This window comes from Chroicocephalus ridibundus, chromosome 8 (assembly GCF_963924245.1).
Source record: "Chroicocephalus ridibundus chromosome 8, bChrRid1.1, whole genome shotgun sequence".
Taxonomy (NCBI): domain Eukaryota; kingdom Metazoa; phylum Chordata; class Aves; order Charadriiformes; family Laridae; genus Chroicocephalus; species Chroicocephalus ridibundus.
Window position 1 is genome coordinate 20,854,102 of NC_086291.1, and position 16,570 is coordinate 20,870,671.

The 16,570-nt window shown below is 38.4% G+C and overlaps 1 protein-coding gene across 3 annotated transcripts in view; it reads right to left on the reverse strand.

The window, feature by feature from the left end:
- The window catches only part of DPYD (dihydropyrimidine dehydrogenase), a 365,350-nt gene that overhangs the window by 203,488 nt on the left and 145,292 nt on the right, over positions 1-16,570 (reverse strand). The window lies entirely within an intron of this gene.

Below are 16,570 nucleotides of genomic sequence, written 5' to 3' on the forward strand. Positions count from 1 at the left end.
TATTTTTTTATTTTCTTAAAAAGATGTGTTAAAGTAATACAGAGCTAAGATAATGTCCCTCTAAAGGTAAATTTCTAAATCCACCATTTCGCTTCTGAAAGGGTCCTTTTAAATTAACAGAAAAGTACCCATTTTGCCCCATCTCCCTGCCCATTTACACACTGTGTATTCCAACTTGCTCCTTGTGTTACCATATAAAAGTATTTCAGATGTGACACTTCTGGTAGCATTCCACACTTGCCCAGAGACTTGCAGCTACAGGTACCATATGGTCAGAGTGTGACTACAAAGGTGGATGGCAGAGAAGAAAGAACATATTGTGAATTCCAAGTGCATAAGCGTCCTTTAATATTTCTGAATGCTCTGTTCTTCTTCAAAAAGACTAGTCCATGGTCTGGGAAAATGGAGATCAAAATCTATGTATTTAAAGCAGTTTTATTTTATGTCACACAATCCACGAATTGCATAAATCGGACCATGAGTTTTAAGTACACTGAAGTATTTTCTTGAAAGAGAACATTGAATCAGTGAATTCTTATAACTGTCAAATTTACTGTTTTCCCTAGATGTGATGGAACATACTTCTATGCAGTGGCATATGCTCTACCTATTTGTTTATGAGAAGTCACATGCATTCCTAGCAATATTGATAACATTGCTGTCCATGGATCAATACTACACAATTTAGATGTGAACTATACTGAAATGCATTATCCAAATATGGTATGTAAGCTGTGCCACAGAGCTGGTTACATTAAACACAGCATTACAATTCGTGCTGTGACATTCATCAGAAATGGAACAGAAAGCCATTGGAACCTAAAGAGTTACTCTCTCTACATTTTTAAAGGTTTGATTCTGAAAGACTAAACGCCCAGTAAAGTTGCAAATGCTCTGCAGGTGCTCAGCTTCTCTCAAGGTCAGTCCATTAGTGATTAACATATTAGTAAATACTTTTGAGGCTTGTATTTTTAAAGGATCTCTCTTGTTTTCCTGGAGATTTTTTTTATGGTGGCAGCTTTGTTACTTCCTGTTGTGAGGTTCAATAGAGTATGTTTTCTAGGTGGTTGGTTTTTTTTTTGTTTGCTATGTATGTCGATGGAGATAAGTGTTTTAATTACTTTTTTAATGTCTATGCTTTTGTATTTTCTTCCTCTCTCCGTTTATTTCCTGCTGTTGAGATTACTGCCTCATCTCCACAGCAGGTGGCTCTTTCAAATTTGTTTTCTTTGTAAGCCTGGTAGATTTATTTTGTAATACAACTGCTCCTTTTTACTGTTTCTTATTAATGATTTCTTTACTTCGGAATAGGTACACTCGCAAGGTTTGTTCATAGAAAAAGAAAAGTAAAGGGAGAAAATTAAAAGAACTACAAGACACTTGGGTTAGCCTTTTCTTACCCTCAAGGTAGAATGAACCCTGTACAGTACATGTGAAAGAACACCCTTCACATCTACCAACGAGAGCTATAAGCAATTGCCGCAGTGCATTCTAAGTTGAATGGCTATGCCCACACCATAACGTCTTTTAAAAACATCTGCGTAAGTAGCTGAAGCTGTAAGTAATGCAGTCTATAGGTCTCACACATTATTTTCTTGCTAAATTAGACACAAAGATTTGAGCTCTTGCAAATGGTATTGAAACAACAGGAATGAAGTAGTCAGATCAGCCAGAACTAAATTTGTTCTTATAATCCAATTTCTCTTTGAAGCCAGTTGTCTAATCCCAATTTAGATGTAGCCAAAATTTCACAAGAGCTAGGCATCAGAAACTGCAGACGGGAATCACAGAGATTAGAATCAATCCACCTGAATGATGGAAATTAGGATTATGACCACACAACAGTGTTCCTTGTCCAAGTTTGGATTACAAAACACTGCAGCTTTATGGTCTGTCCTCACAGCATTTAGTGATCCCACGATCAGATTAGACTGACATCTAATGTTGACCAAAATGTCCAAAGGTGAACCATAGCTCATTAGCCCCATCAAATATAGAGTCCACCGCTAATTTGGTTTTACCATAATCAGTCCAGCTTTTCTCAAGGCCTTTAGCCTACCCTTCACAGCCTACCTCTAGTCTTAAATGCTCTTCTTAATTTTATTATGGCCAATGTATGGGGCCTACACTTTGAATATTATTGGGGTATCACTCAGTAAAGTATTTTAGTGAAAATCATCAGTGTTTCAAGGTGATAAAACAAAGATCTGAAGAAATGATGTGGTAATTGTGGTAATTTTTCAATTCTCAATATCTGGGTATCCAATTAAGCACCATAAAGATTTTAAACTCCCAGTTTGACTTGAGCACTTACCCTCTAAAAGCACTCTTTTAAAACACATACCTCAGAACTGAAGCGTACAGTATCAGTAAGCATTTTTAAAACACAATTGTTTAAAAGACACACTAGAAGAAGTGATAGTAGGTCGGACAGAGATATATAGCTTCCTAAATTAAGGAACACAGGGTAATTCTAGCCTTTCTTCTCAGGTTGGAAACTGATACATAATGTTGCCCATATTTGAAGTCAAATTGAGGATGCTAGCAAGTTAGATAGTAGTCCTGGTGAAAGGACTTGCTGAAATGTGAAGATAACTATGAAGTAAACCTCATCATAGAGAAGGATGAATGCAGAAGTCTGCTTACCTTCCCTCTGGTTCTGTTCTGCCTGGTATTGTTTATTGCAGGACTTAAAGCACTGAAACAGTTTGCTATGAATCTTGATTTGTAGAACATAAGAGTTCTGTAAATTGTAATACAGAGTAACTGAAGAAACATCTGCTGTAAAAAATAAAGTGGAATATTGCTGCAAACATTTCTTATGTCATCTTGGTAACATTTATTATACTGGCGACAAATCTGAAAAGGTCACTAGCAAAAATGCATTTAGTAGTCTCAGTCAAATCCATCTCTAACAGAAGAATGTACCATTCAAGCCAGGAAAAGAGCTTGCTCCAGTCTGCTTACAATAGAGCTGAACCGGATTTTTAGTCCTGACTGGAATTTGGTCACTTCTCAACTACTGGCATACGCTGTCATTATTCAGGAGCATCCTTGAACTGGCAGAGCAGGGATGATGAAGTTTAAGACCTGACATGCTAATGTTGAGAGTTCCTTTTCCTCTTCCTTCTACAAACACGTTCCTAGCACTAACATGCCAAAGGAACGACACAGGGAGCTGTGTTTCCTCCAGACACCGGCCAGACACTGTATGTCAGTGTGACATGCTGCACCACGCTGGAGGAGAAGAAACTGGCCCCAGTGCTTACTCTTGTTCAGTCAACACTGCTGAAGTGAAATGGCCACAAAAGCAAGATCACCTCCTCGGGGACTGCCTATCAGTAACTTGAAGGACACACAAAAAATGTATCATCTCAGAAACCATACGTCACAGAAAAGGGATTTTTACACAGTACAGAAAATCTGAATGTGTAGAAGTGAACGCAAAGTAAACTGGATGGAGATATTGGGAGCAACAGACTCCTGAAAATAAAGTAGAAAATATTACAATAGCTGTTTGCAATAGAAACAATATCTTTCCCCATGCAGATTCCTTAAAACTTTCCTGTCTTATATGTCCAGTTTATAGGCAGTTATGCTGGCATATTGGAATAATCAAAGCCAGTGGAAATTTACAAAGGGAAAATCAAATGTTAGCATAGAAAAGAGCTCTTAATGTTAATTTTTTATTTTTAAAAAAATTGGAAAAATATCTTGAAAAGCTGGATCAATAGAAGCTTCTGCATAGGGTAAATATGCAAGGACTGGATAAAACAAGAACAAATCTGATGGAAAACATTCACAAAGAAAAAGCCACGAATGCTTAGTTGGCATCACAAAGAAAAATAAATACTAGGCCTCTACACTGTTGCAAAGCAACAGTTGAAAAAATCTATCAAGGGCAGCAAATTCATCCTGTGGAAATATATGAGGAATAATTAAGTCATTAATATTCTGGAATAATACCTTTGGTCAGATCTCAGGCACTGTACAGCAAGGAAGTTGCAATGAGGTGTACTGAGACAACACCAACTTGTACTAGCTAAAATCGTACTGTACTTTTGATATAATAGTAATATAATAGCTGATAGGTGGTATCAAAGTGTTAAAAATAAACACTGATTTTTAAAATATTGTTTCCTAAATTTCATGAAAGAGAACAGTTAAGAGTCACAGAAGTATCTAACTATAGCCATTTCTCTTAAGCACACTACAATGACTCTATTGCATGCTACTTCCACAGCTTCCATTCTATTCGAATATGGTGACTATGAAACAATAGGCTGGCTCCATTACAGCTCTGCACCCTACATAACTCTACCTATATTAAATACCCGCAAAATCTTACTTATCTGGGAATCCAGGAGGAAAATCCCACATGCTAAATAACACTTGCAAAATGTAGGACTCTCTGGTTATTCCTATTTTTGAAACCTAACATGGATTCACCCAAACCTTTTTTTTTTTTTTTCAAACATGAAAGTCTTCAGTGTAAACCAGCAATGTCTTCCAAATGCTACTGAGTAACTATCATTCTATCTGAAATTTCAAAATAGGAAACAAATATTGTTTCCCAGTTCTTTGTTAACGTATTATATTGTCTTATCTTAAATCTTAGAATATTAATACACTGGTTTTGTCCATGTGGAAGAACAAAAACACGCTATAAAGCTTATTCAGTAATTACTCCCATATCATTCCGCCTACGCTGCATTTTTGAATCACTTCAGGTAAACCATCTCTACATATATTTTAAAATGATGCCTCAAAAAAAAGCCTTCTAAACATTATTCATTTTTCTGCAGCACAGATCTACAACTGAAAACCTATCATCAGTGCATTCTGATGAAAAGGTAATAATTAAATCTTTTTTCCCCCTTCTTCTACAGCACATTATTTGACCTATGATAAAACAACCTATCACATTTCCATTTATTATTTCTACCTGAAGGGCTTTGCCAGCTCACACAAACATAAATCTCCATTTGTCAGATTTAAACTGTACCTGTCCCAGCTGCTATGAGGGTTCATAGCTCTTGTCCCTTAAAAATTACCGAATAGCATCAAGCGACATAACCTCCCTCCAGCCTTCGCTGACCCTTGCAATCAATAATATTTGTAACCTGTGTGCGCACAGTTAAGTAGAACAGAAGCCGTGCACTATCCCAGTTAACCACATTGAGCTGTGATACTACAATCTGCTCCCTTGTGTCTCCCGTGATCAATTTTAATCTCTGGACCAAGAATAAAAGAATGCAGCCCCTTGTTTCCGAATTCATCTGAAACGGATGTTATAGATTTGTAGGTCTGCACAGAAGCTGTGGTTTTAATACAACCAGCAGTTCAAGGAAAGAACACATCCAAGCTATCATTCATTCTCATTATCCTCAGTGTACTTGGGATCTTCAGCAGACAATATAAAACACAGGAAAATGCAACACGTACTGACTTAGAGCAAGCTTGCTTTGTTAAAATACCATCAGGTAACAGTTATTTGTTAGAGCTGTATCCATTACTGACACTGCAGGTAAGGTGGAGGGTGGAGGTCAGTCGTTCCATTATGATTACTTTGTTTAAAGGTTTATAAATAGACTGCCAATATTAATTCCTTCTGGAAGCCTGTCATATATAGTAAATTAAACAGAAATTCCCTAGAAATAATAAAGACTAGTTCTGCTCCGTTAAAAAGAAACAATTATTATGGAAAGAAAGAGTAATTCAGGTTTCTGATGGTATTTGTTCTCTCACCTCCAAACTAATTTTATTTAAAAGAAGGCAAATTTGCCAGCCAATTAGTCTAATTAGACAAGGGTATCTGAATGTAGAACAGGAAGAAAGCAACTTTAGAAACCTACTCCAGCAGAAAAAGTGCTTTTTGAATCTGTCACACTACCAGAATGCATGTTTCCAGAGTTCTTGTAACTGCATATTTATAGGCTTGGCTATATTGGCTCCTCGACAGCAGCTCTGGTGCCATGAATCATCTATCAAAACATTTGAGAAGACTTTCTTACTCATTTCTTTAAAGGAACATTGCAAAGAGACACTTTCAACATGATTATGCTCCAGTGTTCACTATCAATTAAGAAAAATAGCACTCAGAGTTCTATAATTGCAGGTGAATAATAAGTGTGCATCGTCAGAGGCTTTATCTTCTCAGATTGTCACATGCTGTGTGTCAGTACGGAGTACACTGCTACAAATATGACATTCTTGTAACATGCTGGAGGGTCAATGAGCTTTCTCACTCAGGTCATTTACCCACTTCACATCAATGTCCTTATCATTAAGCACATATTTATCTGCCTTTCCTTTTAAAAGTAGCTGTAGCAAGGAGTTGTATGTAAATACCCAGTTAAAGTGGTATTTCTCCTGCACAACTAGACCGGCTGAGAAATGTTAAACCAAGCCTATAGCTACCCCTGTATACTTTCCCATACTGGAAATAACCAAGCAAGGTCATACTTTGACCTATTCTGAATAAGGGTCAACGACAGAAAGAAGTCATAAATTGCCTACTGTTTTTTTAAAATCATCGAATCATAGAAATCCATCAATTAAATCTTAATTCCTTTCCCAACATCAGCATATGTTGTGTTTCATATGAAATTTTCTTCAAAGACACAGTGTCTTTATTAACTAATTATAACATTTTTGTTGAGTGCCTTAGTTTTCCTTGGATGTTTCACACGCTGCTCACAGAGCACTAAATCTGGCACCATGGGTCAGAAACATAATGCACTCGAACTTCAGATGCTGTAAGGCTACTATCTAGAGAAGAGGCAGAAAAATGATGGTGAAGATCTCCAAATGCCTCCTCAATGCCCTACAGTCAAGAAAATGAGGTGTAAAACATTGTCACTGAAGATCATGGATCAGGTACTTGGCTTGTGGGTGCAGAGATCTGCACAAGCATACACATCTGCTCCTCTTAAGCTCATTCTTCTGGGGGATAAGTAAAAAATTCAAAATGTGAAATGTATACTTCTTAGGTTATGCAACTAATTTTTGTGATACTTAAAGCGTCGAAGAGGTAGGAACCTATGCCCCTTTTCAGTCCATGAAGAGATGGCCAAGTACAGAGAGATGACTATGTTTCAGAAAGTTAAAACTAGATGCCTAAAACTGCCTGCAGCCAAATGGTGCGAATGCTCCCAAGAGAGCGCATCCCCTGACACAGGCATCCGGCCCATACTAATATTAGTGCAGCCACACAAACATTCCAAGGAGTGTGCAGGAGTCCTTAACGTCGTCTTGGTGCATATTTTTGTATTTGCAGCACTACAGCAGGAAGATCCCAGCGGAGTTTCAAATGGTAACAAAAGCAAGAAGCATCTGATCAATAAATAGAAAATCAAGTTACACAGTCCCAATAGGTCTTTCTAACAAGGATTTCTCTCTGAAATGCTCATGCTTGTCTAATGCTGCTGCTTTTAACCCTTTCACACCAGCGGGTCCTACATGCTTGCATTAGTGCTAATGTAAAACAAATGAACATTTTTACAAGGATATCCACTCTCCCCAAGTAAAGGGGTTAATACCAAAGTAAGCTTTAGGAATGTAAATTATTTTCCCCGTGTGGCTGAAAAACTACATGAGTTATTCATTTAAAAATTATTAGCATATAAAATCATTATTATCTCTGCAGTTAATGTACAGCTCACTGACAACCTTTTGGACCATTACAATTAAGAAAGGCAGCATCCTTAATGAAGTTACAAAACGCATTCTTTATTAAATAGCAAACTGTATCTTTAATTACTTTAAATATTATAATCCGATGAAAAATTATTTCATAAACCTCAAGACAAATTATGTCAGAGATGGAGTATGCATTTTGTTCCTCTATGAATCCTAAACAGCACTTTCAATTTGCTTACAGGTTTCTGTTGTATGCAAATCTGCTCTTGAAATTGCTTTCAAGTGCCTAAATCCAATGCCACTAGCATAAATTTAAGATGCAGTTTGTGCTGTTCTTTCTTTTAAAAAACAGATTTAATGTTTGTCAAATGTAGAATTTGGCAGTTCTAGTAAATGCAGCTTTTCTATTAATCCTTGGGAGGTAAACTGAAGATAGGTTTCTGTGGGGGTCCCGAAATCATTGAAATAAAGAGTCTGGGGGTCTAGTGTATTTTATTATTTCACTTTTTATTTTGAGCAAAAAGACAACTTTGTTGTCAAGGGCTTTGAGGATATGCTATAATGCCAACAAGCACATACTGAGCTAATTTTAAATATTCCATGGGTTTTTACACAAAGTAATCTCTGTACACTGTCAAGACACTTTTTGCTGCCTGTCCAATTTTAGGCCTACCTGCTTGATGTGCTGGTTGCTATGTGACAAAGGCTAAGTGATGCACAACTAAAGAAAAAATTTAGTTCTTCGCAGCATTAAGCCCTTCACTGGGCCTTCGATGAAGCCCAGACCAAAGTCAGTATTAAAATGCATTGACTTCTGCATCACTAAGACAAAATTAATACATTCAACTTCAACTACGTCAACATCAACTTGCCACTGAATATTTTGACGCTGTTTAGAAACCCTCAGTAAGCTGTAAGACTTTCTCAGGCTAATCAATGTATCGGGGAATAACAGAGATCATCTTCAATTCCTCTATGCTAGAAAACTGGTACATGCTATCTATGTCTTCTTTAGCAGAATTATTGTCCACGCTAATCATGAAGAAAGACTCAGGAGAAACAATTATTCATCGTAATACTATACTAGTAAAATTGAAATTTAAAAAGCACCAAACTTTTTTTTTTTTAAAGCTTCTGCCCGTGGTCAATAATTGATATTATACAATTATATATAATTACCAAATGCAAAAATTGATAACATATTGTTTAAAGTTGAAACAAAAATACCCTGAAGATCAAACGATAATAAACACGCTTACTTGCACAATTAGTACAAAAACTTCTGATCACAGAAATCTGTTCAGAAACATAGTTGGCAGTCTTTTGGGACTAACTACGTACAAGAAGAAGGCAGCAGCTGGGACTTTTAGGCAAGCTGGGGAGTGAAAGTCAAATGTTTGTGAAAGCACTCACAACAAAACCAAGTTTTGAAAAAAGTTTCCCTGCAGAAATCTAACGTTACCTGTAACACCTTTAAAGGTGTTACGGACCAAACCAAATACAGTACTTGAAACAAACCCCTTCCTGCGTGTGCACCTAATACTCTGGCTGATTTGCGCCCAAGTATCTTCGGGGTCCGTACCTTGTCTTCCCAAAGATCTGTATGTCTGTACATTACTGAGACACTATTTAGCAAAAAGACTGCCTTGGAGGCAAAGAACATCAGGAGTGCCAGGAGATTTTCAGAGCAAGCCTTCTTACGTATTCAAAGATGTTCAAAACCCGACTGGATACAGTCCTAGGCAACCTGCTCCAGCTGACTCTGCTTTGAGCTGGGGCTAGACTAGACAATCTCCAAAGATCCCTTCCAACTATGTTCTGATTCTGTGAAATACCCCCCGGTTGAGGTCCTAAGCCATGGAAACATTTCTGAATTTTTTATCTGGGATTTGAAAAATCCACTCATACAGTTAGGTAAAAGAAAAGTATTCCCTATTAGGGCATGGATACCAGACACTCACAGAAAATTAAGAGAAATTCGCAGGCATCTAAGGCATTTTGTACAGGCTCTATATGTTTCTATTGGTTGCAGAGCTCTCCTAGCCAGTGGCAGTGTACTAGGAATCAGCCCTTCATCTACCCATGCTACAAAGACACAAAGCTCAGGCATAGAGAACCAGAAAATACAGCTCTCACACAAGGCTGGAAAGTTAGTTTCTGAAACTTCTTTGCTCCAAAACCTCCTTCCATGCTTCCATTTAGTACCACGCATACTCCTATGCAGAAACCACATCTCACCACTCACGGGCTCTTTCCCAGCAGGAGATGGAATGGGGTTTGTCTTATTCAACAAAAATACTCACTAATGTTGAAAGACAGGAGTGTAGGACAAGGCCAAGGACTTTAAATCAAAAACTTAATACAATTTTTCTCTGTTCTCAGATGATTTAAGTTATTAGTATTTAAAAACAACTTCTTAAATATCACTTCCTACAGTCGTGGATGTTCGCAACGTGTAAGAACAGTAATTCTACCTCTCATGTCATTTTCTAACAGGTTAGAATTGATACTGCTCGATAGTGGAGCTTCCTTAAAGTCCACGTAAAAATCCCACCATGCAGATGGAAAATCTTGCTTTGCATTTCCACTGCCCTATTGACAGAATTGTCTTTCAGAAGTTCGGTATTGCCAAATCAGTTATGCCAAACCAAGCCTTTCCGACCAGTATTTTTAATGATAAATTAGTTCTGCTTCGCGTATAAAATTAGACTATGCCTGCTTGAACACTGGAACCTTAGCAGCAACAACAGTTGTGTGAGGAGAGACTCAGGTAAACAGAGCCCTCTGCTAAAAAAAAATCTACCTCTGACTCCTGCATTCTGGCAACCACCACTTTATTCCTGATTATGGTACACATGTAAATAGAAAACAAGTATTCACTTACGCATTCAAATGCAAAAACAGATCTGGATGTTAAAGGTAGAGCATGTGCAATGAAAACTATCAGCTTGACTACCCTGCACAGACAGTCACATCAACAAGCACACGCACGGATACAGCTCCGTACCTATCAGTACAGGTCTTTCCAAAAGCTCATGCCCCCACATTTTCAGTAGGAGGGATTCGGATTATAACATCTCTTGACTCTGCAATCAAATGCTGAGCAGATATATATTTATGTATCAGACAGCTTCTTTTTTCATGGTCATCTCTATCATCAATTTAACAGAAAACAAAAAGCCATTTTCAGAGACTCATAGCTCGGGAACAAAGTAATTAATTAAGCCACATTTCAGAATATTTGAATGAAGAAACTGTTGAATGGGCAAGAAACAAAACTAAATGCAGTCTTTGGAAGACAAAAAGAGATTACTATTGAGGCACCACAGGGCAGGTTTGGGGGACTTGACTATTTTCGTATTTATTCAATTCAACAATTTACACAGATAGTTTAGAACACTGTACTGAAACCAAAATTCCCAATCACATAGATTTTACAGAATAGGGAATATTAATTAATGAAAGGTAATTCATACATCCAACTAAGGTTACTTAAAAACCTGGAAAGAGATAAACAGAATGATGCACTCGGCAAATGGAACCATCAGAAAGATGCCATAAACGCAATGCTATCGTGACATTGAAGAAGCAAAGAAAAAAAACAGAATATTTAAAATTTCTGAAGCCTTGTAATTAAATGTATAACAAATGCAGCATGCAGAATTCCTGGCTGTACTGTAAAATGCATACAATTTATAAAATGAAGGTAGTGCTATTATAGCAGCACCTTCCCATTTTCATTGCATGCAGAAATGCAAATCAGTTAGGCAGACAGAGAGCTATACTCTACGCTTGGCTGCATGAGTTATTTCGATACCAATAGTAACAAATAGCGCTTACTGTTTGTAGCACTTTCTATTTTCAAGGTGCTACACAAACAGTCAAACCTCAAAATGTAACAGATAAACATTTATCCCTGTGCTTTACAGATGTGCTGAGGACCGTACATTCGAAGCAAGGCTGTGATGGCTCCGCATTCACACAATAGGATTTACAATGCTGGAACAGTGGATCTTTCACAGCCAGAACCTTTACAGCCCAGGAAGCATGCAGACTATTTCCCGCCTACAACAGTGCTAGTGCAAGCGTTGTCTTAACAGTTACCTCTCTGCAATTGGAGCTCTGGAGGCACCCTGACCACCTGTGCCCTACACAGGAATCAAGGTGCTGAGAGAAGAGGGCAACGTCCTTGAAAGGCCACTCTCTATGGTCTTGGAAAGACCACGGAGACTAGAGGAGCTCCCCAATGACTAGAAACAGGAATCAAGCCTCCAACATCTATCAATTATTGTAAAATGCTTATTTTTGCAACTATTTCCCCTTCCTTGTTTTAAGGTGGTGGATGATACCTACAGGCTGTGTCACATCGCAGCTATTTTGCCAGTCGCCTGTACAGAGCGGACACGGGTAGAAAGACTTGCACACATCAGTGGGCAGCTACACCTTCTGTCTTTGGGAAACACATGTGAATGCTAATATTAAAACTTAGGAATAATATGTTGTCAAAGGGTTATTCAGAAAGCAAATCAAAATTAGCTCCTAATTAAAAGGCCCTCTATTTCCACTGACTCCACACGGAGTAGGAAGAGCTCAGCTGCAGGAGCAGAGCGGGAGGTGACTATTGAATGAACTATACATTGAATGAGACGGTCATTTGGTGTCAGCACAGACAATGGCAACCTTCCTTCAGGATTACTAGTTTCCACTATTTGACTTTTTTTGAACATGTCTAATTATATATCTTCTCTTACCTGTCACCTAGCAACCTTAGCTGCGATATAATTAAGTTTTGAGAAAAAACCCAATATATTGGCTGACATAAAAATATGCTTATTTTTTGAGTTGAATAAGTAATGTAATTAAAACCAATGTAAAAATCCTCAGTAAACACACATTTCCCCATTTTTCAGCTTATTATAGCTGACCAGTCAGGAGAGGTATTTATAGAAATACTTCTTTTTTAAAAAAACTTTAGATCTTCCTTATTTGCTATATGTGACAAACAACATTTTACAAAGTCAGAAAGGATCCGAATTCAGAAAAACACATATATTCCATTCATTTGGTTTTTTTCTTAGAAGAAAAAACTGACATCTATGTTATCAAAGGAAGGAAACTATTGAAAATGTGGCTAAAGTAGCTATATGGGCTTTTTGCTTTATTTTAATCCTTTCCATTTTTATCATCTTTGTGCATATTACTCATGTCTTTCAGCTTTTATTTCCTCAATTTGCCTTTTTTTCCCCCCAGTTTATGCATTCTATTATATCTAAATTTTCTTCCTTTATATTTCCTTAATTTTTTCAGTTCCATTTCCTTGTAGATAAATTTTCCTTGTTTGCCTCCCCTTTGTCTACTGTTTTTTTCCAACTCTCCCTCACTTTTTGCAGGGCTTTCCCCTTCAGCCTTTCCTTTCCAGGCTCACACCGCCAGCACTGTCTCTGGAGCAGCTGTAACAGGAGTCAAACACCACTTGCCTAGGGGCCCAGGGAATTGTCAGCTACAAGATGCTTTGGAGAAAATGTTTTCTTATAACTCAGTTATATCATTGCCTTAAAAATGCCAGGTGAATTTTAAAATATTTAGGGTTGGTACTTTAAAATACAGATAATGTGTTTTTAAAAAACAAAGCACAACTAAACAACACAAAAACCAAAGAAGCTTTTTCTATAGCAAAGTAGTAAGTCTAGTGGAGAATTAATACCTCACATTTGATGATTTTGAACTTTTTCAATCTGTACTTCACTACAAGGGATTAATGGGTCTGTGAAACTGGCTCACCGAAGAAGTCATGATGTTTTAATAGCTGTATATGGCAGTATCTGTCACTGACTGCTGTACTGTAGGAAGCATGGAGATGGCATGAACATACCTGGTACCCGTTAAAAATACCATACGTACTTTTGGCAGATGTCGCATTGGCATAAAAGTCTACATTAAAAAATACACAATTAATTTTTTTTTTTTTTTTTTTTTTTTTGCATGGAGCAAGTGCTTTGAGCAGTTGTTGTACTGCAAACATTTACGCATACTGAAGTCCATGCACTGCAAGTTAAAGTGGTCTGTTGACACTCTATATTGAGGTAAACCCCGAGCCAAGACCAAGTTTGCTCCTCTACAGAAGGCAAGCTCCACCTCAAGCAAACCTTGGTCCTACGTGAGTCATTCAGGCAGGACACAGAGCGCAGCGTGCGTAGTCACTCCAGACTCTGCATAAGAGCTGTGCAGACAGAGCCATACACGCCAATGGAATTACTTACACTGTCTGAAGTCTCTGCATAAGCTTTTGTGTGAACAAGGTTTAACATTGTTTTTTAACATAAAAACATTTTACACAGCTCCTCCCACACTTCTTAAAACTGCATCCCTAATTATGGAGTGTGGAGATCTACTATAAGTGATTGATGTTGTTTTGTATGTTGTTATGGAAACAAACCAAGTAGGAGTCTCTGCTTTGCATATAGGATTTTGAGTCAGATTTTACAGTAAATAACTAAGCTTTCCAGTGTATAAGCAACAACACCATATGGCCATTAATCTCCACCCAAAGACTATGTCCTCACTTGCCACTACTTGTTAAAATTAAGGTCTTTCCAGGAATGGAGTAAAAATCAATGGACATGCTCCATCCTGTCACTGGTCAGTGAGCAACAAAATGTGGTTGTCTCAATAAGGGACAGTTTATAAGTGTGAACATTTGACAAACTCAATCAAAACACTCATAAGAAAGCAATGTTTAAATCAAACTTGGGCTGACAAATTCTGCATCTCTCAGAACAGAACACCTCCCCTGGGGATGCTACAGCCATGCACAGGAATTTATAGAATGTAAGTTCCCACCAAATGAATGACATATCTAAGCTAAAAAACACTAATTTCTAAAAGTATTGTTTTGGTATCGAAGATGTGTGACATGGGTTCCTTCCAAACAAAAAGGAGACCAGTGCTCCCTAAGGAACTTACTATTCAATAAACGGAGGTTCGCAAAGAGGTTGTAAGTGAGATGAAAGGGGAAAGCCACATGAAGAAAGAAAACATCAATGAGGTGTGGTCTAGTAAGAAAATAACAATGCTAATTTTGCTTCTGTGGGAGTTAGATGACCTGGATAGACCAGATCACGATTCCTGTCCTAATCATTTTTGGTTTGTGCACATAGAGATAAAATTCAGCACCGCGTATCTCAATCCAGCCCTGCGTTGTGGCCGTCTCCTCTCCCTGCAGCTGCCAATGGGACTGACTGTCCCTTTCCTTTGGGTGTCCTCCAAAGACTACTGCAATTCCACAAGGACCCTCTCTGACACCAAGAGGCATTACTGATTACCTTAGCTCTTACTTTGTACACTCCTGGACAAGTTCCCAAGCAGATAAAAATTGTTCTCCTCAGTATCAAACCCAAAAAGGGAAGGTGCATCCATTTCCTGATGAATTGTGGTACCAAACAAATCGCTCATAAACATAGTGGCCACCAGTTCATACATCAGTGGAAGTCCAGTGGTTTCCTGTCTTGCCCACTTCTTTGTCCCTTCTGGGAGTCACACCAGAAGCACTACTGGATTTGCCCAAAGTGATCATTACTAGCCCAAACATAACAATAATCATTACAGGTGGCCATTTCCTGGCCGCTGAGCAGTATCAGACAGGCTTTAATTGGCCTCAGAGACATGCACCTTGACCTGTCCTGCCATTGAGGCCCATCAGCAAACCCCAGCAATAGAGGCTTCCTCATTTGGGTCCAATGCATGTTCTCAAACAACACCACAAATCTGCCTTTTTGGTATCGCGTTGGTTCCTCGTCAAAAAGCCAGCTACTCCACCCCCCGACAGGGCATGACAACTTCTCTTACAACCCCAGGAGCTGCAGGAGGGGAGTGGAAGCTGCCCCAGCCCTGCTTCATCATCTCTTTATTCTGGCCCTTGATTCTACCGCTGATCTCAATTTTTCCTTCTCATATTTTTGCTCGGAGGGAGTGTAATGTCACTCTGGTCAGGGTGACAAGCTTCCTCACCCGTTCCTGACCAAGAGACACTTCTGCCTGGGAAAACACTAATAATGAGCCTCTCTTGACATTGGATATTTATGGTGCCCTAGCGCCCTTTGCTGCATCCCTGGGTGATTTCTAACCAGGCCTTAATGTGATCCCATTAGTTATCCTGCAGCTTTGGGGACATCTAATATACACCCTGTCTGAGTGTGTACAGCTATGGATATAACCCCTAGAGTCCTCTGCTGCCTCCTCCTAACTCTTCTTGCTGCTAATTCAGACATCAGGCTGGAATCTGGCTGAAGGACAGGGCTTAAATATCCTTCCTGGTGCACAGAACAAGAGTTCGTCCAGTGCAAAGTCTCTTTACAATGAAGCATTCAAGAGGACTAGGCAAAATAAACAGTAGTCTTTTGTTCAGGCTTGTTTGCCTGAGCAATGTTTTACAACCTTTGGGCCAAGTTCTCTTTTCATATTTTCATATTAGAAGGGAAAGCAATGCCTTTAATATGGCACAGGAGGTGAATCATAGGACCTGTAAAATTACAGAGGCACGTTATAAGGATATTATAGGGTGTTTTATAGGTGATATAATTGCAGTTATTTTTGATAATAAAAATCCATTGAAATTAGGATTTGAATTACACGTAAATGTAGCCATAGGGCTGCGCTTCTAAAATCTCAGCTGAGTACTCGATTCTCATCTAAAAGTGAAACCAGGACTGAATACCCAGCAGCCAATGCTACTCCTCTACAGGAAGAATAACTAATACAGAGGGAGTGAAATGAAAAGAGCTAGCAATGCATTTCCCCCCCAGCATATCAAGCAGGTTTTCATACGGAAGCAGTGGTCATCAATCACTACCTCATTACCAACCTGTCATCTGGGTTTAGGCTAAATGTATTCTGGCTTGCTGCCATACTAAATGTTCAATGAAACATCCTT